At 43.1% G+C, this 27,525-nt stretch overlaps 1 protein-coding gene across 10 annotated transcripts in view; it reads left to right on the top strand.

Moving 5' to 3' along the window:
- Nucleotides 1-380: 380 nt before the first annotated feature.
- ARK2N (arkadia (RNF111) N-terminal like PKA signaling regulator 2N) overlaps nt 381-27,525 on the top strand; it is a 96,357-nt gene continuing 69,212 nt past the window's right edge. For 4 of the 10 annotated variants that reach the window (XM_054244147.2, XM_054244151.2, XM_035270934.3 and 1 more), the window contains exon 1: nt 381-583. The gene's annotated coding sequence lies outside the window, so the exon portion shown is untranslated. Of the gene's footprint in view, nt 584-934; nt 1,198-18,819; nt 18,961-27,525 lie in introns of those variants that run through there. The other 6 variants (XM_054244150.2, XM_017963450.4, XM_008979740.5 and 3 more) reach the window with 2 other exon arrangements.

Consider the following 27,525-nt stretch of genomic DNA (forward strand, 5'->3'; position numbering starts at 1 on the left):
GCCACCGCACCTGGCCGTGAGATTTTCAGAATCTCCTCTTGATGGGTCTCATCCGAGTTTCCAGCACAACTCTTTAAAGGTAAAGCTCGTTTACATTTTTCTCAAGGCCTTATTTATTTATTTCGTCTCAAAATCCTGGAGTGCTCTGGGGGAGTGTGGGCCCTTGACCAGATCTTGAGTTGTGATTTGTGTCCTCAGCCTCTCCTGCTCCTCTTTGGGAAGCCCCTACCCGCCAGTTGGCCTGCGCCCTCCTTCCCTTTCTCCGGGTTCGGGTCCACCTGTTTTCCCCCACACGACTGCAAATCGGAGGGCGACTGCAGAGGCGGAATTCGGGGCGGAGCGGGGTCTCTGCCGCTGGCCCCGTCCCACCAGCAGGTGGCGGTCGATCTGCAAGGCCTGCAAGGTGCCCGGGCAGAAACTTGAGCAGATGTTGGTGCCGCTGCCCGAGAAGAGCTCAGCCAGTCTCCCCGAGCCCAGACGTCGGCATCCGCGAAGAAGCCGGGAGAGAAGGGCGCCGGCTCTCGGATGAAGTGACTCAAGGATTCGGACACCGAAGCTGCTTTCGGAAGGGCTTCGGGAGGGGGTGAGTACTGAGGGACGCCCAGAAAAGGGAGCGCAGTCCTTTGCTGAAGGCATTGTCCTTGGCTTGCATAGACTGGCTTTCCCACTCCCCGGGAAAGACATTTCTGGAAGGAGACGGCCTCAACAGAAGGAGGGAGCGCGGGAAAGAAGCCCGGGGAGCCGGCGCCTGCACGCACCGCGCTCTGCAGCGGGAGGAGCGCGGGTTCCATCGCGCCAGATGGCGCTGTCTGGCTTTTCCCCGGCCTCGGGCGCCAGTCTCCAGAGGTCCCCAGCGCTGCGGCCGCTCTAGCCGGCCGACGCGGGCTCTGTGTTTCCGGGCGGAAGTGAGGCGCCGAGCGGAACGGCCTCTGGTGACATTTTCTTGGGGGCGGCGCGGACGACTGAAGGGACTTGGTGGTAGAGGCTGCGGAGGCGGCGAGGTTCACTTTGGTCCCAGCAGGGGCTCTGCCCGCCACCCTCTGCTCGCTGCCGGCGCTTGTTCCGAGGAAGAGAAGGCGGCGGTGGCCGTCGCGTCCCCAGTCACCGCAGCGGGGAGAGTCCCGGCCCAGGGGTCTTGCGTGCCCCGACGGGGCGCGCGGAGCGAGCGAGGAGGCACGGAGTCTCCGCGGAGTGCAGGTGAGGCGGGAAGGGACGCAGGGCCGCGGCCTGGCTACTGGTCGAGTTGCGGGTCCCGGGCTGCGTCCCAGGGAGGGGTCGGGGCGACTCGGAGGGGTGCGGGCCGCGGTGAGGGCTCTGCGGCGTCCGTACGCTGGGGTCCTGGCGGCTCCGGCTGGTGGGCGCCGGGAACTCGCAGCCTGGCTTGGTGGCTGACGCTGGGGCATCGCATCGTTCCAACCTCCTTGCTCGTCCGCCGCTGGTGACCCTCGCGTCCTCCCGGCCCGGCAGCGTTGGCTCCGACACCCCAAGCCCCCAGACTCGGGGACCGGGTCTAGGCGAGTCCTTTTCTCGGGGTGCTGAGGGTTGGCTGGAGGTGCCGCAGTCCCCGGGCTGCGCGGGGAAGCGGTTTTGCGGCCCTGGAGTTGTCTTCACGCAACTTTACGGCTCCCAGGCCCGCCGGGGAAGCAGTGGCGGCAACTCCGTCGGCTCCGCGAGCCGGAGGTCTGGCGCGGACACCTGCCCCTGCAGGGGAGAGCTCTGGCGCCGCGGCCGCAGTGGCCTTGGAGAAGGGAGAAAAGGCTTCTTTAGGCTTGGCGCCGCCTGCCTCTCGGCGCTTCCACTGCCTTCGTTCGGTAGACGCCTCCCGTGACTGCGAGAGATGTGTCTGTCTCCAAAATTGACCTCTTCTGGGGAGTTTGTCAACTTTATTTCAAAACCGGCGAGGATGTACGCTGACGAATCCCAGATTAAAGATATCGCCTTCCCGCACGCCATTCATTCTCATTTTTAAATTGTCTGCCCGCCCTCCCTACCCAGCCCCCATCACAAAATTGATGCTCACAGGTTGAAGTAGAGAACATTGGTATGCGCCCTCCCAGATCCTTGAGCAGTTTCTGCTTGGATGGGCTTTTCGTTTTTTGCCTGACCTTTTGCTTTCTGAATCCTCCCACCCAGTAGAATTAAAATCCCACTGATAATACTTCGTCAAGGTTGGACCTCTTAATTACAAATACATCTGCCAATTTTGCTTAGGTTATTATTGTGTAGTATGATTGGGCACATGCTAACAGTTTGAATCACTCCTTTTCTTCTCTTGCGGTATTTTAAGGATGGAAGCTATTAACTTTCTAATGTAGTTTTGCTGATCCTTGCGATCTTGATTCCTCCAGTAATCAGAGCATTGCCTTCTGGTTTAACAAGAATTTTTAGAGGCCTACAATTGATAGTTACTACCTGATGTCCTGAGGAGTCACATAGCTAACCAATTTTTTTTTTTTTTTTTAAACGAGTTTCATCATGTTGGCCAGGCTGGTCTTGAATTCCTGACCTCGTGATCTGCACTTGACCTCCCAAAGTGCTGAAATTACAGGCGTGAGCCTCTGTGCCCGGCTCGCTAACCAATTTTAGGTAGAAAGTATAACATTTGGCAAAGTAATATGCTCAATACAATGTCTAGTTCAGTGCTTTGTGCACTGTAGGTACCCAGTTAATATAAAATTATGAATTAAAATGGAATTCAGGAATCCAAGATGGAATTGACTGTAATGACCTGTATGCTCTAAAGAACCTTAGTGAAATCATATGGAGTTCCATTTAATGAGAAATAAAAATATTTCTTACACATTTCTAAACCAGGTTTTTGTTTTTGTTTTTTTGGAGACGGAGTCTCGTTCTGTCACCCAGGCTGGAGTGCAGTGGTGTGATCTCAGCTCACTGCAACCTCAGCCTCTTGGGTTCAAGCAATTCTCCTGCCTCAGCCTCCCGAGTAGCTGGGATTACAGGGGCCCACCACCACACCCAGCTAATTTTTGTATTTTTGGTAGAGACGGTTTCCCCATGATGGCCAGGCTGCTCTCGAATCCCTGACTTCAAGTGATGCACCTACCTTGGCCTCCCAAAGTGCTGGGATTACAGGTGTGAGCCACGGTGCCTGGCCCAGGTTCCTTTAGAGTGCTTTTCAATATAACTGTAATCTTAAAACCACACTTTATACATAAGGTAAATGTAACTTCAAAATAGGTATATATGGTCTGAAAGACAAGGAGAGACTTCAAGGTAGTTTATATCTAAAGGATCAACTGAATCAGATTTCTTTTTGAGATGAGTCTTACTCTGTTGCCCAGGCTGGAGTGCAGTGGTGTGATCTAGGCTCACTGCAACCTCCGCCTCCTGGGTTCAAGCGATTCTCCTGCCTCAGCCTCCCAAGTAGCGGGGACTACAGGCACTTGCCATGAGGCCCAGCTAATTTTTGTATTTTTAGTAGAGATGGGGTTTCACCATGTTGGCCAGGCTGGTTTCGAACTCCTGACCTCAGGTGTTCCACCAGCCTCAGCCTCCCAGAGTGCTGGGATTACAGGCTCGAGCCACTATGCCCTGCCTGAATCAGATTTCTTAATAGGAAAAAAATTTTTTTCTGACACCTTTTTGTGAAAAATGGGATGACCTGGCTATTGGAGCTGGAAACTTTCCTTATTGTCAGAAGTTCACAAAGTAGTTGTTACTAATTCCCTTTATATTACTTTAACATGCATTTATGTGAGAGTAACTGTCATAATACTCTTTGTTTTATGGTCTTCATGATGAATTCAAAATGCATATAAAGATACATTCAGCTTTAGGTTCTAATTTAATACATTTTTTTTTAGAACTGAGGGCTAATGTGTGTCCTTCAAAGGTTTCTTGCTCCTAATATTAATAGTGACTTTGGTATGTTCAGTCTCTTTATTGTATGACTAGTAAATTTTGTGAGCTTGTGTAGTTACTCATTATACAACAAGTTTTGTTGAGATTCTCAGTCTTACTGCTTTTTTTGATATGTGGATGAACAGTTTGGATAGATACGCAATTTTAGTATTTTTTCTTTTTTTTTTTTTTAATTTGGAACTCATGTATACTAGAGACCAAAACCTTACTTTGCAAATCATTTTAGGTCTTTTTCATTTTCCTGCATGTAACTGAGAGGATATGGAAATAACATGTATTCATGTTTACTGAATTGACAGTACTTCAGAAATCCTGGAATAGATGAAAAAAATTTTTTTTAAGACAGTCTTGCTCTGTCACCCAGGCTGGAGTGCAGTGGTGATCAGCTCACTGTAGCAGTCTTCGGAGCTCTAGCAGTCTTCCCACCTCAGCCTCCCAAGTAGCTAGGACCACCGGCTCACACTGCTATACCTAGTTATTTAAAAAAAATTTTTTTAGACAGAGTTTCACTCTTGTTGCCCAGGATGGAGTGCAATGGTGCGATCTTGGCTCACTGCAACTTCCCCCTCCCAGGTCCAAGCGATTCTTCTGCCTCAGCCTGGAATTACAGGCATGTGCCACCATGCCTGGCTAATTTTGTATTTTTAGTAGAGATGGGGTTTCTCCATGTTGGTCAGGCTTGTCTGGAACTCCTGACCTCAGGTGATTGGCCCACCTTGGCCTTCCAAAGTGCTGGGATTACAGGCATGAGCCACAGCACCTGGCTAATTTTTAAATTTTTTTGTAGAGATGGCCTCTCCTCTGTATGTTGCCCAGACTTGTCTTGAACTCTTGGGCTCAGGCAGTCCTCCAGCTTGGCCTCCCAAAGTGTTAGGAATACAGATGTGAGCCACTGCACCTGGCCTAAATGTTGTATTTTTAATGTGTTCCTTTAAGGAATACTGATTTCAGTATCTTCTATTATTTTAGGAAAGAGTTTGGTAGCAAATAAAGTTTCTTGGGTTACTGTAATGTAGGCAAAATGACATACATATGATAATTTGAATTAAAAGTTGTGAGACTATAAAAGTGGGGAAGAGCTATAGGGTAGGAAGATAGAAAATACAGTGGACAAAATACTTGTGAGGGGCTGGGCACAGTGGCTCATACCTCTAATCCCAGCACTTTGGGAGACTGAGGCAGGAGGATCAGTTGAGCTCAGGAGTTTGAGACCAGCTTGGGCAACACAGTGAGAGCCCACTTCTTTTTTTTTCTTTTTTTTTCCCCCGAGATGGAGTCTCAATCTTATTGCCCAGGCTGGAGTGAAATGGTGAAATCTTGGCTCACTGCAACCTCCACCTTCCAGGTTCAAACAATTCTGCCTCAGCCTCCCAAGTAGCTGGGATTACAGGTGCTCAACACTATGCCTGGCTAATTTTTGTATTTTGTAGAGATGGGGTTCTGCCATGTTGGCTAGGCTGGTCTTGAACTACTGAACTCCTGTGATCCGCCTGCCTCAGCCTCCCAAAGTGTTGGGATTACAGGCGTGAGCCACCATGCCCGGCCTGAGATGGAGTCTAACTCTGTTGTCCATGCTGGAGTGCAGCGGTGAGATCTTGGCTCACTGTAAACTTTGCCTCCTGGGTTCAAGTGATTCTCTCATCTCAGCCTCCCGAGTAGCTAAGATTAAAAGTGTCTGCCACCACATCTGACTAATTTTTATATTTTTAGTAGAGACGGGGTTTCACCATGTTGGCCAGGTTGGTCTTGAACTCCTGACCTCAGGTGACCCACCTGCCTAGGCCTCCCAAAATACTGGGATTATAGGGGTGAGCCACTGTGCCTGGCTGTGAGAGCCCATTTCTCCAAAAAGTAAAAAATAAAAAAATTTAGCTGGGCTGGGTGGTGTGCATCTGTAGTTCTAGCTACTTGTGGGCTGAGATGGAAGGATCACCCCAGAGCAGCTACTCGGGGGACTGAGGTGTAAGGATCGCGCAGGACGTTGAGGCTGCAGTGAGCTGTGACTGGGCCACTGCACTCCAGCCTGAGTACAGTGAGACCTTGTCTCAATAATAATAATAATAATAATAATTTATGTGAAGCCTCTTTATTGTCACAACACCAATTTATTGATTGTTGTTTACTGTGCTCTAGTTGCAGCAGTGCTCTTATGCAGTGTTGAATAAGACCAACAAGGCCTCCTGATGCTTAAGGAGCTTAGACATTTAAACCTGAGGTTTGGGTTGGATTTCTAGGTGAGCATGCCAGGCTAGGGCAGCCTAACCAAAGTCATGAGTCTCAGTGCTCTTGAATGGTTAAGTGGGGCCAGCGCCTTGAGGTTTCAGAAGGAATGGGTAGGGCAGATGGAAATAGGGCCAAGTTGTAAAGATACCTTTTTAGTCTGCTAATGGGTTGGGAATTTTCTTCTTTTTTTTTTTTTTCCTGCATCTTCTTACATTTTCTTGCAGGGAATTTTCTTCTTTTAGGAGGAAAAAATTCCAGGCAAAATATGAAAAGTGAGATGGACATTCTTTTTTTTTTTGAGACGGAATTTCGCTGTCGTTGCCCAGGCTGGAGTGCAGTGGCACGATTATGGCTCATCACAACCACAACCTCTGCCTCCTGGGTTTGAGCGATTCTCCTGCTTCAGCCTCCCGAGTAGCTGGGATTACAGGCATGTGCCACCACCCCCAGCTAATTTTGTATTTTTATTCAAGACGATTCTCCTGCCTCAGCCTCCCGAGTAGCTGGGATTACAGGCATGTGCCACCACCCCCAGCTAATTTTGTATTTTTATTCAAGACGATTCTCCTGCCTCAGCCTCCCGAGTAGCTGGGATTACAGGCATGTGCCACCACCCCCAGCTAATTTTGTATTTTTATTCAAGACGATTCTCCTGCCTCAGCCTCCCGAGTAGCTGGGATTACAGGCATGTGCCACCACCCCCAGCTAATTTTGTATTTTTATTCAAGACGAGGTTTCTCCATGTTGATCAGGCTGGTCTCAAACTCCTGACCACCTCAGGTGATCTGCCTGCCTCAGCCTCCCAAAGTGCTGGGATTACAGGCATTCCTTTTTAAAGAGTTTTCTGGAGCTGGGCATCGTGGCTCATGCCTGTAATCACAGCAGGATGGGAGGCTGAGGTGGGTGAATTGCTTGAGCCCAAGAGTTTGAGGCTTCAGTGAGTGGTGATCATGCCACTGCATGAGACTCTTTCTAAAAAAAATAACAAAAATATATTTCTTTTTTTTTTTTTTTTGATTCGGAGTTTTGCTCTTGTTACCCAAGCTGGAGTGCAATGGTGTGATCTTGGCTCACCACAACCTCCACCTCCTGGGTTCAGGCAATTCTCCTGCCTCAGCCTCCTGAGTAGCTGGGATTATAGGCACGCGCCACCATGCCCAGCTAATTGTTTTTTTTTGTATTTTTAGTAGAGACGGGGTTTCACCATGTTGACCGGGATGGTCTCGATCTCTTGACTGTGTGATCCACCCGCCTCAGCCTCCCAAAGTGCTGGGATTACAGGCATGAGCCACTGCGCCTGGCCTACAAAAATATATTTCTTTATCCTAAAGTTGAGTGAATATAAATTTATTTGTTTTTGAGATGAAGTCTTTTTTCTGTTGCCCAGGCTGGAGTGTAGTGGCACGATCTCGGCTCACTGCAAAGTCTGCCTCCCAGGTTCAAGCAATTCTCCTGCTTCAGCCTCCTGAGTAGCTGGGATTACAGGTGCGCACCACCATGCCCAGCTAATTTTTGTATTTTTAGTAGAGAGGGAGTTTCACCATGTTGGTCAGGCTAGTCTTATGATCTGCCTGCCTCAGCCTCCCAGAGTGCTGGGATTATAAGTGTGAGCCACTGTGCCTGGCCTTTTTTTTTTTTTTTTTTTTTTAAGATGGAGTCTCGCTCTGTTGCCTAGGCTGGAGTGCAATGGCAGCATCTCAGCGTACCGAAACCTCTGCTTTCTGAGTTCAAGCGATTCTCCTGCATCAGCCTCCCAGGTAGCTGGTACTATAGGCACTTACCACCACACCCAGCTAATTTTTTATAATTTTTAGTAGAGATGGGGTTTCACCATGTTGGACAGGCTAGTTTTGAACTTCTGACCTCAAGTGATCCGCCTGCCTTGGCCTCCCAAAGTGCTGGGATTACAGGTGTGAACCACCGCACCTGGCCCAGTGAATATAGATTTTGTTGGTTTTATTTATTTTGGTTTGGTTTATTTTGATTTCTTGGTCATCAAATTAAATAAATCTGATAGTTATTTTTCTTTAGTTGTCAAATTCTAGTCTTCGTTTTGAATTTGACTGTTGTCATGATACTTTTCTAAATCCTTTTAGCCTTTATCTTTATTTGTATGTCCTTTCCTTACTCTTTGAGAACTCTTATGATTCCACAAAGTAAAGAAGCAGTGTTTTTTTGCTTCTGTGTGGGCAGCTTCTCTCAGCAGAAGTGGGATTGATATTCAGTTAGTTTTCACATTCAGCCTACAGTGCCTTGTAAAAGTAAGGAGAAGGGTGAAACTAAAAAGTATCTTGCTTTTTAAAGTTCTCGTCTATATTCCTGAACTGCTAGGAGAGGAAACTGTGTCATCTGTGTATTATATAGAGTTTTCAGAACATATTTGTAGCAGCTGATAATAATAAATGTGATTCTAAAATACTTCAAAGTAGTCAATATAACTGAGATTTGATTAGTTGTTAGGATATGTGGCTTTAATTTACAGTGTTTTAAGTTTTCTTTCATGTCTATTCAAAATAAGGGACTTCATTCCTCTTTAATCAGACTCAGCTGCTTAATAGGTAGATGGTAAAAATCCCTAAATTATTAACTTGACTTAGTTTAAATAAGTTTAAAACCTACCTAAATGAGTTCTAGTTAAGTGACAGTCTGAAGTGGAAATCTATCAGCAGAGACTTAACACATATGTGGTATTTATACCTGGTTAAATAAAAAACCCATTTACTTAACATTTATGTGCCAGTTGGTAATGAGCACATAAAAGAAGCAGTCTTGAGCTAGGCGCCGTGGCTTATGCCTGTAATCCCAGCACTTTGGGAGGCCAAGGTGGATGGATCATCTGAAGTGGGGAGTTGGAGACCAGCCTGACCAACATGGAGAATCCCTGTCTCGACTAAAAATACAAAATTAGCTGAGCATGGTGGTGCATGCCTGTAATCCCAGCTACTCGGGAGGCCGAGGTAGGAGAATCACTTTAACCCAGGAGGCGGAGGTTGCAGTAAGCCAAGATCACGCCATTGCACTCCAGCCTGGGCAACAAGAATGAAACTTCCTCTCAGAAAAAAAAAAAAGAAAAAAAGAAAAAAGCAGCAGTCTCTGCCCAAGGAAGTCAACCTAGTGAACCAGATGATTTCTGAGTTTTCTTTCTGCTCCAAAATGTGGAGAAGATAAGTAGATTATAAGGGAAAAAAGTACTGTATAACAGAACAATTGTAGTATGGAACTAGTGTTTTTCTTTATAAATTCATTTTAAATAAGATATTAGGAAATAGCATTTTTCTTAGTATCCCTAAGCTTGAAAAGGCTGGAAACATACATGTCATTTTTTTGGGCTGGGCGAGATGGCTCAAGCCTGTAATCCCAGTACTTTTGGAGGCCCAGGTGGGCAGATCCTGAGGTCAGGAGTTTGAGACCATCCTGGCTAACATGGTGAAACCCTTTCTCTACTAAAAATACAAACATTAGCTGGGCATGGTGACACATACCTATAATCTCAGCTACTTGGGAGGGTGAGGCAGGAGAATTGCTTGAACCCAGGAGGCAGAGGTTGCAGTGAGCAGAGATTGTGCTGTTGCACTTCAGCTCTGGGCAACAGAGCAAGACTCCGTCAGGCGTGGAGTGGGGGTGCGTTGTTTTCTATAATGCTAGTTTATTTGTAAAATACGTTTTTTCTTTGCTTGTAATTCAAGTCCATGTATTGGTAAGTTCTGATTGTTGTTCAAAGAGCAACAACATTAAATCTGTTCAAACTTAATTTAGAGTGGCAATTCCCAACAATGTATATAAGCTAGAATTGTGCTTGGGTAGTCTAGAACTTGTTTATTTTTATTTATTTTTTATTGAAATGGAGGCTCACTGTGTTGCCCAGGCTGGTCTCCAACTCTTAGGCTCAAGTGATCCTCCCACCTCAGCCTCCCATAATGTTGGGATTACGCATGTGAGCCACTGTGCCTGGCTGAAATTAAGTTTTCATTAGCATAGTTAGCATTAGAGAAACAAGATACTGACCAAAGTGACCAGTAGAAGTTATTTTTCACTGAGTTGACTGGTTTAAAAAAATAACCTTTATGATGATATCTGGAGTCTGCATTTTATTAGGTGCCTTATAATTAGAGAAAGGTATTGTTGGGGCTAGGGAAGTTGGGTGTGGACTAAAACTTAAGGAAAACAGGATTGTCACCTAACAAAAACTTCATGTGTTTAAAATTTTAAGCAGTATCCTGTCTGCCTTGGTTTTAACCTAGCATAGAAACATAGCTTATTCTTAAATCAACAATGTATCATCAAGGGTTTCTTACTATTTTTCTCTGCTGAAATCAACTAAGCACTTTGCAGTGAGCCAGCCCCGAGGGTATGTATGGTGGAGTTTTGGCAGCTTTTATCTTGGGGACCTCAGGTCCTGGCATGTGGTGATCCATCTTTATGTGAATTGTCTTCTAAAGGAGATAGAAAATGACCAGGGTAGAAATCTGAGAGAAAATTTAGAACCTCTTTTTTAGGGCCAGGCATGGTAGCTCACACCTGTAATCTCAGAACTTTGGGAGGCAGAGGTGGGAGGATAGCTTGAGCCCAGGAGTTTTAGACCAGCCGGGTCAACAAAGTGAGACCCTGTCGCTATTAAAAACAAAAAATAAAAAAAATGTAAAAGAACCTCTGTTTTAAATGATTCTTGATTTACACTGATAGTGCTTTTGAGTACTTTAGAGAGTCTCTCATTAGCTACAGTCCTTTTTTTTTTCTTTTTTGCGTTTGGTAACTTCCTAAGCTTCTTCCTTGATGCTAGTTTATTCACAGCCCTGGTGCAGGTCCGGGTACATGCCAGAAGTGGTAATATCTGCAATATGAAGTGATTTGAGCAGCCATTATCACTCTTGGCCTATTTATAGAGCTTCTATCAGTGGAGAAAAGGTTGGCTGGCAAGCAAGCAAAGCTGCTCTCTGGTGGTTGCAGTCTCACAATTTATATTTAATTTCAGGGAGACCAAATTCAGCACATTATGGACAGATCTGTTCAGCTGTATTAATGTTAGTGTTCTCTTTCTGTCCTCTCAACTTTTTAGCACTCTGGTTTCCCAGTCAGCTTCACTGTTGAAGAAAAGAAGATTGAAAAACTTTCCATTAAAAAAAGTAGTAATTCCTTAATATCTTATGATAGTGTTCAGATTTCTGTTATCTCATAAATGTGTCAGATCAAGAGTCAAATAAGGTCTCTTCATTGTTTTGTAATCTGTAGGTTCCCCCTCCATTTCTTTTCCCTAGCAGATTATTTGTTACAAAAGTTTTCTCAGCCTGGATTTAGCAGTTACATTCCTTTGGATTCCCATGGTGGTGGTGGTGGTGGTGGTGGTGGTGGTGGTGGTGGTGGTAAACCTTTTTCTCTGACCCTTGGGTTTGTTGTTAATTGGTCTTAGATTTAGAATCTTGATCAGATTGTTTCTAGCATATGTTTTCTCTCTCTTGCTTCTTCTTTTGCAGGGGATGGGGCAATACTTTATAGATGGTACTTGCATCAGGAGTTGCATATTTGGTTCTCTGTAATGTTCGTAGCTGTTGGTGATCATTGCCCAGTTTTGTTATTTACTCGATTCCTCACTTTCTGAGTGGGGCATACCTTCTCATCATTCCCAGTTTGAGTCTTTTTTTGTTTATAGCTTCTTCAAACTTTTTTTTTTCCCTGAGTCTTGCTCTGTTGCCCAGACTGGAGTACAGTGGCGTGATCTCAGCTCACTGTGACCTCCGCCTCCTGGGTTAAAGCGATTGTTTTGCCTCAGCCTCCTGAGTAGCTAGAATTTCAGGCGCCTGCCATCATGCCTCGCTAATTTTTTGTATTTTTAGTAGAGACGGGGTTTCCCTATGTTGGCCAGGCTGGTCTGGAACTCCTGACCTTGTGATCTGGAGGCCTTGGCCTCCCAAAGTGTTGGGATTACAGGTGTGAGCCACAGCACCCAGCAATTTTTGTATTTTTAATAGAGATGGGATTTCACCATGTTGACCAGGCTGGTCTCAACTCCTGACCTTGTGATCCCCCTGCCTCGGCCTCCCAAAGTGCTGGGATGACAGGTGTGAGCTATTGCACCCGGCCTCGAAACCAAAATTTATGGCCAGGTGTTGTGGTTCACACTTGTCATCTCAGCACTTTGGGAGGCCAAGGTGGACAGATCGCTTAAACACAGGAGTTCAAGACCAGCCTAGGCAACGTGGTGAGAGTCTGTCTCTTCTAAAGATACAACAATTAGCTGGGCTTGGTGGTGTGTGCTTGTAGTCCCAGCTACTAGGGAGGCTGAGGTGGGAGAATCACCTGAGCGTAGGAAGTTGAGGCTGCAATAAGCTGTGATCCTGCCACTATACTCCAGCCTGCGTGATGGAAGTGAGACCCTGTTTCAAAAAAAAAAAAATCTAGGAAGATTAGTATTATGAATGCAATGGAGTCTCTTCCTAGAATTGAATGTGTGAGGGGAGGGGCCTTCATTTGAATTTCAGTACGATTCTGCTTTTCTACATCATTTTGTCTTTATGTAGCTAAAGAAAATTTAGTTTCATAGTGTCTGATTCTTGAATATTTATGTACAGGTACACAATCACTTTATATACAGTATTTAAAGGTAAGAAAACAGCTTTACTAAGCTGTTAGCAGGTGAGTCAGTTTTTGTCTTAAGTTTTATATAGAAAGATAAAAGGGAAGTTACTCTGAGAACTCATGTTGATCTCTGTAATGAAATATATTTTCATATACAAATGAATAGTACTTTTAAGCAAACAAGCAGTTTCATTATTGGTCTTGGTTAAAAAGATTCAGTTCATCAATTCAACAAATATTTATTAGATATTCGTTATAAGTTAGGAGCTGTGAGTGAACTGATACTGACCACGATCCCTGTTTCTCTGTTTGCATTGGAGATTGCAATATAGTGGGCTGAGGGAGTAAGTAAAAACATTTATACATATAATTTGCCTTTTTCAAAATATGCTATTTATTCTCCTCCCTCATGTATGAAGTTAACTCTTAATTTCTTGGGCTTAAATTTCCTCGAATATTTCTCTGTGTTCATGCATGTGCGTGATTGTGTGCCACAGTCAGAAGAATCGAACCTGGGAGACGGAGGTTGCATTGAGCCCAGATTCGTGCCACTGCACTCTAGCCTGGGCGATAGAGCTAGACTCTGTCTCAAAAAAAAAAAAAATTTTTTTTTTCCTGGATGATTACTAGTATTGTGATTGTCTTCCACCATTGTCACAGTACTCTATTGTGATGGCTAACTTGTCTGGCTGAAATAACTTTTAAGTCTTTTTGTGACAGTTGCTAAACCCAGCAGGAAGAGGTACACAATACCGTTGGAAAGCCTTGCTTCATTCTAGTTTTTTCTTCATGCGTTGCAATTTGTCTCTTGGTTTCAAGTCTGCATATTCCCTATACTCAATTCTTGTTTTTATTTAAAAAAACTGAGCAAGGCTGGGTGTGGCTCCCGGGTTCAAGCGTGCAATTCTCCTGCCCCAGCCTCCTGAGTAGCTGAGATTACTGGCATGTGCCACCATACCTGGCTAATTTTTGTATTTTTAGTACAGATGGGGTTTCTTCATGTTGGTCAGGCTGGTCTCGAACTCCTGACCTTAGGTGATCCACCTGCCTGGGCCTCCCAAAGTGCTGGGATTACAGGCGTGAGCTACCATGCCCGGCTAATTTACTACTACTTTTTAAAAAATGACGGGACATGGTGGCTCACACCTGTAATCCCAGTACTTTGGGAGGCCCAGGCAGGTGGATCACCTGAAGTCAAGAGTTTGAGACCAGCCTGACCAACATGGAAAAACCCTATCTCTACTAAAAATACAAAAATCAGCTGGGTGTGGCAGATACCTATAATCCCAGCTACTTGGGAGGCTGAGGCAGGAGAATCGCTTGAACCTGGGAGGTGGAGGTTGCAGTGAGCCGAGATGGCACCATGGCACTGCAGCCTGGGCAACAGAGGGAAAGTTTGTCTCAAAAAAAAAAAAAATGGCAATAGATACCAACTATAACATTTTTATATGATAACTGTCTTGTCTTTTTTTTTTTTTTTTTTTTTTTTAAACAGAGTCTAGCTCTGTCGCCCGGCTGGAGTGCAATGGTGCCATCTTGGCCCATTGCAACCGCTGCCTCCCGATTTCAAGGGATTCTCCTGCTTCCGCCTCCTGAGTAGCTGGGGTTACAGGTGCCTGCCACCACGCCTGGCTGACTTTTTTATTTTTGGCAGAGACGGGGTTTCATCATGCTGGCTAGGCTGGTCTCAAACTCCCAAACTCAGGCAGTCTGCCTACCTCGGCCTTCCAAGGTGCTGGGATTACATGAGGGAGCCACCTCACCTGGCTGATAACTGTCTTAAAGGCAGAAATTTTTATATTTTTGGAGTTAACTATATTCTTGTTGGTGGTCTCTTGCCTTTGGGTTATTTAAAGTTCCATTCTTTTTTTGGGGGGCGGGGACAGAGTTTTGGTCTTCTTGCCCAGGCTAGAGTGCAATGGTATGATCTTGGCTCATCACAACCTTTGCCTCCTGAGTTCAGGTGATTCCTCTGTCCTGGACTATAGGCATGCACCACCATGCCCAGCTAATTTTTATATTTTTAGTAGAGACGAGGTTTCACCATATTGACCAGGCTAGTCTTGTGATCTGCCCACCTCAGCCTCCCAAAATGCTGGGATTACAGGGGTGAGCCACCACACCCGGCCTAAAGTTTCATTCTTATAAGAAGTTCCCAGTTTGGCCGGGTGTGGTGGCTCACACCTGTAATCCTAGCACTTTGGGAGGCTGATGTGGATGGATCACCTGAGGTCAAGAGTTCAAGACCAGCCTGGTCATCATGGTGAAACCCTCCCAAGAAAAGGAAGTGCCCAGTTTCCTTGATTTTTGGTTCTACGATAGTACATAATTTTTGAATCATAGATTCAGCAATAAACATACATGGTTGAATATTTAAACTGTAAGCCAGCCAACAGTTTTTGGGTTTTCAAACTCAGCCAATTAAAAAATAACTTTAAAAAGTTGTTTAGGGCCGGGCGCGGTGGCTCACACCTGTAATCCCATCACTTTGGGAGGCTGAGGCGGGTGGATCACGAGGTCAAGAAATAGAGACCATCCTGGTCAAAATGGTGAAACCCCGTCTCTACTAAAAATACAAAAAATTAGCTGGGCACGGTGGCGCGTGCGTGTAATCCCAGCTACTCAGGAGGCTGAGGCAGGAGAATTGTCTGAACCCGGGAGGCAGAGGTTGCGGTGAGCCGAGATCGCGCCATTGCACTCCAGCCTGGGTAACAAGAGCGAAACTCCGTCTCAAAAAAAAAAAAAAAAAAAAAAAAGTTGTTTAGACTGCTGTGAGGCTAAATTGTAACTCTCTTGCTAAGTAACTCCCTCGCTTAATAACTTCCTCTTCCTTCCCTGTATGGCATAGTTCTCCTTTTATTGATTAACTGTTTGGCATGTGTTGGGCATAATTTTAAGTAAGCACAGTATGGAAAACTATGCATTTTTCTTGAAATATAATATCGAAGATAACAGGAATAGTGATTTTGTGGTTTATATAAAATAAAACAATGGCTGTTTTATTTTTAGGGTAAGTTATCAAATCAGTAATCGTTTAAATTTATGAAGTGGCTTAGTATTTGTGATTCAGAGATTGGTAGTTTATACTAATTAAGCTATAGAGCTAAACAAGGATATAATATATTGATTACATTTCATGTGCCTGCTTGTTTGAAAAAATAGTTCATCTGTGCTGGGTATGGTGGCTCATGCCTGTAATCCCAGCACTTCGACAGGTTCAGGGGGGCAGATCATAAGGTAAAGATTTTGAGAACAGTCTGGCCAACATGGTGAAACCCCATCTCTACTAATAATACAAAAATTAGCTGGATGTGGTGGCACATATCTGTAGTCTCAGCTACTGGGGAGGGTGAGGCAGGAGAATTGCTTGAACCTGGGAGGCAGAGGTTGCAGTGAGCTGAGATTGTGCCACTGCACTCCAGCTTGGGCGATAGAGCAAGTGTCCAGCTCAAAAAAAAAAAAAAATTCCTTTGTAAGCCTAGTATTATTATGCCTATTTGAAGGGCTCATATTGTTAATGATGTCTTTGCAGATAATGTCAGGTAAGGGTAACTGAGGTAAAGAGTAACTTTCCACTTGTGCAGAATTTGTCCTTTAAAATAATATTTTTTTGTTTACTTTCAGAAAATCTTTATTCTTTTAGAATTACAAGAATATAATGTATAAAAATTAAGCACTATACAAGTACACTTAAAAGTATAATATTCATTTCTCTTTCTCTCCCCTGTTGTCTAAAGCCCCATTACATTATATTTAATTTGGTGAAATATACATAACTAACATAAAACTTTCCACTTTAAATATTTTTAAGTGTCTAATACAGTGGTGCTAAGTATATTCACATTGTTTTCCAGCCATCACCACCATTCATCTCCAGAGCTTTTTCAGCTTTCCAAATAGAAAACCTCCTTATTCTTCCCTCTACCCTCTGCCTGGGAACCTTTACTGTAATTTTTGTCTGTGGTACTTCATAGAAGTGGAATCATAGGACCATGTTGTATTTTTCTTTTTATATCTGGCTTATTTAATGTAGAAAATTCATGTTGTAGAAGACTTTTGAAATTAATTTTTGATTAACAATTGCAACCTGTTAAGACCTATTAAAAAGTAATACAAGCTAGGTATGGTGGCACATGCCTATAGTTTGGTTACTTGGGAGGATAAGAAGGGAGGATCACTTGAACCCAGGATTTCAAGGCCAGCCTTGGCAACATAGTGAGACCCTGCATCTCAAAGAATAAATAAACAAATAAAACTAAACACCAAAAGTTATACCAAATCTATTTCTCAAAAGCAAATAATAAAACAACTCTTAATAAGCTCTGAATAGAATTATTTACATGATAGGTGATATTTACCAGATCTCTACAGCAATACTCAGTCTTTACAGTGAAATATTACATGCATTCTCATTAAAGTCTGAAAACAAGGCCGGACATTCTTTGCATTTTATAATTAGTATATTCTGGAAGTTCTAAGCAATGCATTAAGATAAGGATATAACTAAGCATATCAAAATTATTATTAAAGTGAATGGGATGAGGTGTAGTGGCTTGCTCATGTAATCCCAGAACATTTGAAGGCCAAGGTGGGAGGATCACTGGAGGCAAGGAGTTCAAGACCAGCCTGGACCACAGAGTGAGATCCCATTCCTAAAAAAAGTAATAATAAATATTAGCCAGTCATGGACTTGTAGCTATAGTCTCAGCTCCTTAGGAGGCCAAGAGGACAGGATTGCTTTAGCCCAGGAATTTGACAGGATTACTTTAGCCCAGGAGTTTGATTCCAGTCTGGGCAGCAGAGTGAAACGTAATATCTAAAATAATTTTTTTAAAAAGAAAAAAAAGACAAGCAACCTATTAGAAACTCAGGCCAAATACAGGAATAGACAGTCCACAGAAGGAATACAGTTAAAATAAATGTAAAAAAGAAATCTTACATTTACTAGTAAACACACATTCAACATGCACAATTCAGCTTTGGTTTTTGCAATATATGCCTAATCTTGTTTTATATCTACCCATCACCATGACGTTATCCCCTTTGGATTATTTCAAAAGAAATTCTAGACATTATTACTTCATTTTATCCATAATATTTCTCAGTTTTAAATGTTTTGAAGGGACTGGGTCTTGTTCTGTTGCCTAGACTGGAATGCACTGGTGTGATCACAGCTTATGCAGCCTTGACTGCCTGGGTTCGAGCAATCCTCCCACCTAAGTCTCCCAAGTAGCTGGGACTGTGAGCACATGCCACCATACTGGGCTACATTAAAAAAAATTTTTTTGTAGTCTTGGGTCTTGCTATGTTGCCCAGGCTGATCTTGAACTCCTGTGCTCAAGTGATCCTTTCACTTTAGCCACCCAAAGTGCTGGGATTACAAGTGTGAGCCACTGTACCTGGCCCATAATAGTTCTATAAGATTTATAAGTACTATAATATAAAAACTCTTTTTTTCCCCTATATAATACCATTTTGATTATCTGTGTGATGGTAACCTGTGCCTATTGTTCCAGCAATTCCATTTTAAGAATTAATCCTGAAGAAATACTTCCATGAGTGTCTGAAGGTCAAGTTCAAGAATATTCAGTACAGAATTATAATTCCAAAACTTAGAAAAAAACCCCTAAATGTCTCTAAATAGTACAATAGTTACATTTGTTATATAGTCGTATCATACTATATTATACAGCCATACAAGGCATGAGGTTGGCACTCATATACTGACATAAAAAATATCACTGGTATATTAAACTTAAAAGAGAAACTACATACCAATATGTAATATGGAAGAATTTAAATAGTTTAGAAAAATTAAAAAATATATATAACTTTTAGGAAATGAAATGGAGTATACATATTAGAAATACTGTAGTAGGAAACGTTCCTCTGTCAACAGTAGTTACATCTGGTATGGGACAGTGGAAAGAAGGCATTATTGAAGTCTATAAACTTCTATGTTTTAATTTTTCATTGAGTATATTTGTTTTATAATTATAAATCATATTTAAAGACAAAAAAATGCATTATCTTAAGGAAATAATGGAAAATTTAAAAATCATTCAAAAAAGAAAATGTGGCACATATACACCATGGAATACTATGCAGCCATAAAAAATGATGAGTTCGTGTCCTTTGCAGGGACACGGATGAATCTGGAAACCATCATTCTCAGCAAACTGACACAAAAACAGAATATCAAACACTGCATGTTCTCAATCCTAGGCGGGTGTTGAACAGTGAGAACACATGGACACAGGAAGAGGAGCATCACACATAGAGGTCTGTGGTTGGGGGACTAGGGGAGGGACAGTGGGGATAGGGAGTTGGGGAGGGATAACATGGGGAGAAATGCCAGATATAGGTGATGGGGATGGAGACAGCAAACTACATTGTCACGTATGTACCTATGCAGCAATACTGAATGTTCCTTACATGTACCCCAGAACCTAAAATGCAATTATACACACACACACACACACACAATCATATATATGAAAATAAAAAAATTATTTTAAGCCTTATGGAGGGATAAACATTAATAATGCTTTTGTATATTTTCTTTCAGGCTTCTAAAGGGTATACAATTTGTATTTTAAAACAAAATTTATTTAAGATTTTTTTCTTTTCTTATTCATTTCTAGATTTCTATTTAGTCTAGAAATGTCCCTGTAGGCATGCTTTAGCTGTGTCCTGCAAATTTTGATAGGTTGTATTTTCTTTTTCATTCATCAATGATCTAAGCTTCTACCTTTAAGAAATCAGAAAAAGAATCAAACTTGAAATCTTCAGATGTTAGCAAATCCATAGAGACAGAAAACAGATGGCCAGCATTGCCAGGAACAGGGAGATGAGGAAATGGAAGGTGATGGTTTTTGGCTCCCTTTTGAGGTGATAGAAATATCCTAGATACTGCCTGAAGCTCCGAACTGCACGCCAGGGAGCCAGGCCAGCCTTTCCCGTTGGTGACAGGCAGCGGGAACATCATGCTGAAGTCCAGGAGGTCTCTGAGCTCCTCCGTGCCCACGGGCGCCATTCTCTGCAGCTGGTTCATTCTCCTGGGGCCAGGGTGGGCACCTAAGGACTGGAATCCCTGCTGGGCGCGGCCGGAGCCCAGGGGGTGGCCGCGTGAAGCGGTTCCCCCCCCACCCCCCCGGACAAAGGGGCGTTGCGGTCGGGCCCCGGACGGTCGCTCGTGGGTGGCGGCGGCGCGCGTGTCCCGTCCCGTGGGGCCCGTGCCTGCGGCCAGCTGGGGAGCCCTGGGGCAGCGGCGTGTGCGGTGCCCGGCGTGCGCGGTGCCCACCGTGCCTACCGTGCCTGCCGCCGCCTTGGCTCCGGCCCGCCACACCCACAGCCGCCGCTGCTGCCTCATCTTCCTGCGGCGCTAGACATGTTCCGCTCCGCCTCCCGTGCTGCCCCGAAAAAATCATATTTTTAAAATAAAAGCATATTTTTTTGAGACAGGATTTCACTCTGTTGCCTAGGCTTGGGAACAGTGGCATAATCATGGCTCCCTGTAGCGTTGACCTCCCTGGCTCAGGTGATCCTGTCTCAGCCTTCTCAGTAGCTGAGACTACAGGCATGCGCCGTCTGGCCCATCTTATTTTTCTTATTTTTAGTAGAGATGAGAGGTCTCACTATGTTGCCTAGACTGGTCCTGAACTCCTGAGCTGAAGTGCTCAAGCAGCCCTCCTACCTTGACCTCCCAGAGTGATAGGGATTATAGGTGTGAGCCACCATGCCTGGTAAAAAATTTAAATGGTTAGGGAATTATTAACATAGATATATAGGATTTTGAAATGTCACCCTAACTTTTTAAAAAATCAAAATGTTCAAAAACAAATTATTTACACTCAAGATACCAAAAAAAAAAAAATTATCAAAATGTTGGCTGGGCGCAGTGGCTCATGACTGGAGTCTCAACCCTTTGGGAGGCTGAGAAGGGGATCCTTTGAGCCTAGGAGTTCAAGACCCTGAGTCAGAAAAGATCTTGGTATGTTGAAGGATCTGGAGCCTAATGAGGGAAAATGATGCTGATGATGAGATTTGAGTGACATATATCTAGGCTTTAAAATAAATCAAAATTTATTCTAACTTGAAGGAAACATGTATAGGGAAACTATAGGTTAAGGCAAGGAGCCATCTTGTTTCCCTTCTTTTTTTTTTTTTTTTTTTTTTTTTTGTTAAGGAGTTCTGCTCTGTCACCCAGGCTGGAGTGCAAATGGTGTGATCTTGGCTCACTGCAACCTCTGCCTCCTGGGTTCAAACGATTCTCCTATCTCAGCCTCCCTAGTAGCTGGGATTACAGGCGCACATCACCACCCCTGGCTAGTTTTTTATATTTCAGTAGAGACGGGGTTTCACTATGTTCCCTAGGCTGGTCTCGAACCCCTGATCTCAGGCAATCCACCCGCCTCAGCCTCCTAAAGTGCTAGGATTACAAGTGTGAGCCACTGTACCCAGTATTTCCCTTCTTAAGTGTGAAATGTAGATGTGTTTTTATTTACAAAAGTTGTATTCTTGCATATTGTGGGCAACCAAATTGTGAATGACAACCTTCAAATACATTAGGAAAACTTACTTTAAAGGAGTCTGTATTAAAACATCTTTTTAAAAAAATTATTTAAAGAGATGGGGTCTCATTATGTTACCTAGACTGGCCTTAAATATCTTGGGCTCAAGTGATCCTCTGCCTTAGCCTCCTGAGTAGTTGATACTGCAGGCACTGCTATGGGGCCCGGATAAAACCTTATCTTTGGCCAGTTGTGGTGGCTCATGTCTGTAATCCCAGTAATTTGTGATACCAAGGTGGGTAGATTGCTTGAGTCCAGAAGTTTGAGACCACCCTGGGCAACACAGTGAAATCCCTGTTTCTATTTTTCCTTCCTCCCTTCCTTCCTTTTCTTCCTTTTCTTTCTTTTCTTTCTTTCTTTCTTTCTTTCTTTCTTTCTTTCTTTCTTTCTTTCTTTCTCTTCTTTCTTTCTCTCCTTCCTTCCTTCCTTCCTTCCTTCCTTCCTTCCTTCCTTCCTTCCTTCCTTCCTTCTTTCTTCCTTTCTTTCTTTCTTTCTCTTTCTTTTCTTTTCTTTTTTTTCTTTTTCTGTTTTGAGACTAAATCTTGCTCTGTCACCCAGGCTAGATTGCAGTGGCACGATCTCAGCTCACCATAACCTCTGCCTCCTAGGTTCAAACGATTCTCCTTCCTCAGCCTCCCAAGTAGCTGGGATTACAGGCGTGCGCCGCCATACCTGGCTTTTTTTTTTTTTTTTTTTTTTTTTTTTTAAGGAAAATGCAGGCCTACCTGCACAGTAATTTTTGTATTTTTAATAGAGATGGGGTTTCACCATGTTGGTCAGGCTGGTCTTGAACTCCTGACCTCATGATTTGCCCGCGTTGGCCTCCCAAAGTGCTGGGATTACAGGTGTGAGCCACTGTGCCCTGCCTGAAATCCCTGTTTCTATAAGAAAGTAGCTGGGCTTGGTGGTGTGTGCCTATAATCCCAGCTACTTGGGACAACAAGGTGGGAGAATCACCTGAGCCTGAGAGTTTGAGGCTACAGTGAGTGATGATCATGCCACTGCCCTCCAGCCTGGGTGACAGTGAGACTCTGTCTCAAAGAAGAAAAAAGGAAAACCTTATCTTTTAAGTGTGCATAACCTAATTTATCTTTTGTGAAGATACAGACATTCAGAACTTTGATGTTTGGTTAAGAAGGCTACTTGTGTAGCATGATCTAGTCTTATACTAAGAGGCAGGTTGGAAATTCAGAAACTGTTCTAAATATATCTATCTAAATATCTCTTGGCCATTGACCTACATTTTCTTTTCTTAGAAATGAGGATTATACATTTTAGGTTAGCTATGAGCAATAATTAATGAAGGTAATTAAAATGTTCTGAAAACCTAAATAGAATTGTTTTAGAGATAGTTGTCAGCATGGGAAGGCCATTTATCCTGTGTAATGTTTTATAATTACAGCTTTTCAGGCCAGGTGTGGTGGCTAACACCTGTAATCTCAGCACGTTGAGAGGCTGAGGCAGGCGGATCACCTGAGGTCGGGAGTTCAAGACCAGCCTGACCAACACGGAGAACCCTCGTCTCTGCTAAAAATACAAAATTAGCCGGGTGTGGTGGCACATGCCTGTAATCCCAGCTACTGGGGAAACTTAGGCAGGAGAATTGCTTGAACCCCAGTGAGCCGAGATCGTGCCATTGCACTCCAGTCTGGGCAATAAGAGTGAAACTCTTATCTAAAAAAAAATAATAATAATTATAGCTTTTCAAAAAGCCTGCAAATATGCAATAAAACATTCATCAATTTAATTAAAAAAATCATTAGTGTCTAGAGCATTCTTTGGATTGGTATTTGAAATGAAATTGCCTACGTCTTTTAAAAAAATATTTCTTGAAACTTTTTGAAAACATTGAGGTCTCAGCTAACTCGTGGTAAGATTATGCTGTGTCTAAAATTTACCAGCAGCCTCAGTGACACCCTTGAAGTGCAGCATGGAGGGAATAGTTTTAATGCTAAGAAGCAAAGGCCAAGGCAGTACAGATTGCTCCCATGTTGCCTTGTCCATGTCTGTATGTAGAGGCATCAACTGTACTAGTTTTCTGTATGCTATGACCCTAGCTCCTGTGAAACATGTTTTTGCAGTAGATGGCTGTAACGTGTGTATGCATCATCTGCATTTTTTAAAGCAAAAATCAGATTTAATAGATTCATTTAACTGGGATAAATCCAATGTGCAACTGGTCTCTGGTCCAGTTGGATCCAGGGCTCATTTGATGCTATCTTGGCTCTGTTTTTCTCTCTTGGCATGCTGGCTCTGTATACTGCTTTTAGGCTTTATTTTCAGTGAAGCTTTCCTCTCATGAGGGCCAAATTGGCCCCCAGTAGCTCTCAACTAACTCATTTCCTCAGTATTGAGAAAATAAAGTTATTATTTTGTCAGTTATTACAGTTGATGAACCTACACTAACTCGACTCATCCTTCTCACCCAAAGTTCATAGTTTATATATTAGAGTTCACTCTTTGTGTTGTACATTGTAGGGATGTGGACAGATCTGTAATGACATGTATCTACTATTACAGTGTCATACAGAGTAGTTTAGCCTCAAAATCCTCTGTGCTCTGCCTCTTCCTTTTTCCCTTCTCCTAGCCTCTCACAGCCATTAATCTATTGTCTTTATAGTTTTGCCTTTTTCTGAAGGTCATACAACTGGAATGATACAATATGTTGTTTTTTCAGATTGGTTTCTTTCACTTTGTAATACGTATCCAAGGTTCATTTCCTTTTATGGATGAATAATATTCCATTGTCTGGATTACCACAGTTTATCCATTCACCCAATGAAGGATATATTGGTTGCTTCCAATTTTTCATAGTATGTTTTTTTTAGCAGTTTTGATGGCAAATCACAATGTTAAAAGAGGAAAATTGTAACAGAAGCACCCTTTCTCTTGACTTTACCAATTTATTGAACAGCTCATTATTATGGGATGTAGTGCTAGGTAGGATTTGCTGTAGAGCAAGAGTGGTTAAGAATGTGGACTATTGGCAGGGAGTTGTGGCTCACGCCTGTAATTCTAGCACTTTGGGAGGCTGAAGAGGGTGTATGATGAGGTCAAGAGATCGAGACTATCCTGGCCAACATGGTGAAACCCTGTCTCTACTAAAAATACAAAAATAAGCTAGGCGTGGTGGCGCTCAGCTACTTTTTTTTCTTTGAATGGAGTTTTGCCCTTGTTGTCCAGGCTGGAGTGCAGTGGTATGAGCTCTTCGGCTCACTGCAACCTCTGCTCAAGTGATTCTCCTGCCTGAGTCTCCCAAGTAGCTGGGATTATATGTGCCGCTGCCACGGCTGGCTAATTTTTTGTATTTTTAGTAGAAATGGGGTTTCACCATGTTGGCCAGGCTGGTCTCAAACTCCTGACCTCAGGTGATTCACCCACCACAGCCTCCCAAAGTGCTGGGATTACAGGTGTGAACCACTGCACCTGACCTCCTTTGTGCTTTTATTGGCACATCTATTACATTTGCATATCTTATAGGCCTAACAGTACATATACATACATATTGGTTTATACATATGCCTTTTAAATCAGTTAAGAGGGAAAAAATAGAAATATGCATTTGTATTCTCCTTTTTGTGGGACAAGGTTTGGCTCTGTTGCCCAGGCTGGAGTGCAGTGGCACACTGTCAGCTCACTAGCCTCGACCTTCTGGGCTCAATCCATCCTCCCACCTCAGCCTCCCAAGTAGCTAAGACCACAGACACAAGTCACCACGCCTAGCTAATTTTTGTATTTTTTGTAGAGATGAGTTTCACCACGTTGTCCAGGCTGGTCTCAAACTCCTGAGCTTAAGCGATCTGCCCACTTCAGCCTCCCAAAATGCTGTGATTATAGACTTGAGCTACTATGCCTGGCCCATTTTTATTCTTTTGAAAAATAATGGCATAATTACTTTTGTGCAATTATTTAATGCTTTTTGCTTATTTGTATGGCTTTTGATTATTATCTAGGGAAGAGATTTCTTTAGTATTTCCTGTAGCTAGATCCACTGGCAACAAATTCTGTTTTTGTCTGTCTCAGAAAGTTTATTTCACGTTCATTTTTGGAAGATAGCTTTGTTGGATATAGGATTTTTGAAAAACATTTTTTTTTCCCTTGAGCATTTTGAATATGGTATCCACTGCCTTCTGGCTTTCATTGTTTCTATTGGAAACTCAACTGTTGATCTTACTGAGTTTTCCTTGTAAGTAAAGAGTATTTTTCCCTTTCGAGGTTTTTTTTTTTTTTTTTTGGCTTTCAGTATTTTTATTGTCTCTTGTGGCTCTTTGAATTTACCTACTTGGAGTTGATTGAGCTTCCTTAATGTGTAGATTCATGTTTTTAAAATAAATTTGGGAGATGATGCCAGGACAAGGGTGATCATAGACACACACTTTTCATTGTTGCTGTGCCCAGCATAGAGCCTCTGTTCCCCTAAGTGTGGGATGGTAAGAAGGAAGAGTGTTCCTCTGGCAACGCTTGCCAGAACTTAAGCTCAGCAACAGGTAGCTGGGGGCAGGTTGAGAAATGTTGATGAACTTCCTCTCATTGGAAGGTAGCCCAGGAGTTTAACACCACAGCCCTGGCAACAAGGCAAGATGCTGTCTCTACAAAGAAATTTTTTTTTTTAATTAGTGTGGTATGGTGACACATGCCTGTGGTCTCAGCTGCTTTGGAGTTTGGGAGGCAGAGACAGAAGGATCGCTTGACCCCAGGATGTTAAGCTGCCCTGAACCATGTTTTTGCCACTGTACTCTAGCCTGCATAACAGAGTGAGTTTGTCTCAAAAAAAAAAAAAAAAAAATTGTAGTTAAAAAATATATATAAAACTTAACATCATTACATACCTCATTTTAAGTATGCAATACAGTAGTGTTAACTATATGCATATTGTCGTGCAACAGATCTTTACAACTTTTTCCATCTCACAGGGTTGCTTTGCATTCTTTTTATTAGTTTTTGAGACAAGCTTTCACTCTGTTGCCTAGGCTGGAGTGCAGTGATGGCCATCATAGTTCACTGAGTATTGCTTTTTAAGTTTCATTTTCTAATTGGTAGTATATGAAATTACAGTTTATATATGTCTATATGTATGTCTATATATAGATATATTTTTAAATATTAAGCCTATTTTGCATTTGTAAAATTACTGCTTGTACTTTTATACCTATTGTTGCATAAAAATTGTCCCAAAATTTAGTGGGGTGATTAGCAATAAACATTTGACATCTCAGCATCTGAGAGTCAGATATTTAGGAGCAACTAACTAGCTAGTCAGTTTTGACTTTATGAGATTGCAGTCAGGTTGTCAGCTGAGGCTTCAGTTATTTGTAAGCCTGATGGGCTGAAGGATCCATTTGCAAGAGGACTCACTCACGTGACTGGCAAGATAGTGTTGGCTTTTAGTGGGAACCTCAGATTCTTTCCATTTGGATCTCTCCAAGTGTGCCCTCATGGAGTGGTGGCTGGCATCTCCCAGAGGGACCAATCCTAGAGAGAGAAGTGAGAAGAAAGAGAGCAAACATGCCAGGTGGTAGCTATCTTCTTTATAACCTCATCTTGGAAATCACAGAACATTACTTCTCCCATCTTCTATTATTAGAAGCAAGCCACCAAGTCCAACCTGCATTCAAGGGAGAAGAATTAAGCTCCCCCTTTTAAAGGGAGGAACATCAAAGAATTTGCAAACATTAAAAACAGATTAGTTCCTGTTTTGTAACCATGAATTACTTACATTTTCCACATGCCAGATATGCTTACCTCCCAAGATTACCCAAAAGTCTTGTCCCTCTCTCTTTTTGTTTTGAGACAGAGTCTTACTCTGCCGCTGAGGTTGAAGTGCAGTGGTGTGATCTTGGCTCATTGCAACCTCTGCCTCTCGGTTTCAAGAGATTCTCTGGCCTTAGCCTCCCTAGTACCTGGGATTACAGGTGACTGCCACTATGCCAGCTTATTTTTGTATTTTTAGTAGAAATGGGGTTTCATCATGTTGGCCAGGTTGGTCTCAAACTCCTGACCTCAAGTGAGCCGCCTGCCTTGGCCTCCCAAAGTGCTGGGATTACAGGTATGAGCCACTGCGCCTGGCCAAAGTCTTATCTCTTTTTTTTTTTTTTTAAATAGAGGTGGAGTTTCACCATGTTGGCCAGGATGGTCTCAATCTCTTGACCTCGTGATCCACCCGCCTTGGCCTCCCAAAGTGCTGGGATTACAGGCATGAGCCACTGCGCCTGGCCAAAGTCTTATCTCTTTTTTTTTTTTTTTTTTTTAAATAGAGGTGGAGTTTTACCATGTT

This window comes from Callithrix jacchus, chromosome 13 (genome assembly GCF_049354715.1).
Source record: "Callithrix jacchus isolate 240 chromosome 13, calJac240_pri, whole genome shotgun sequence".
Lineage (NCBI taxonomy): Eukaryota > Metazoa > Chordata > Mammalia > Primates > Cebidae > Callithrix > Callithrix jacchus.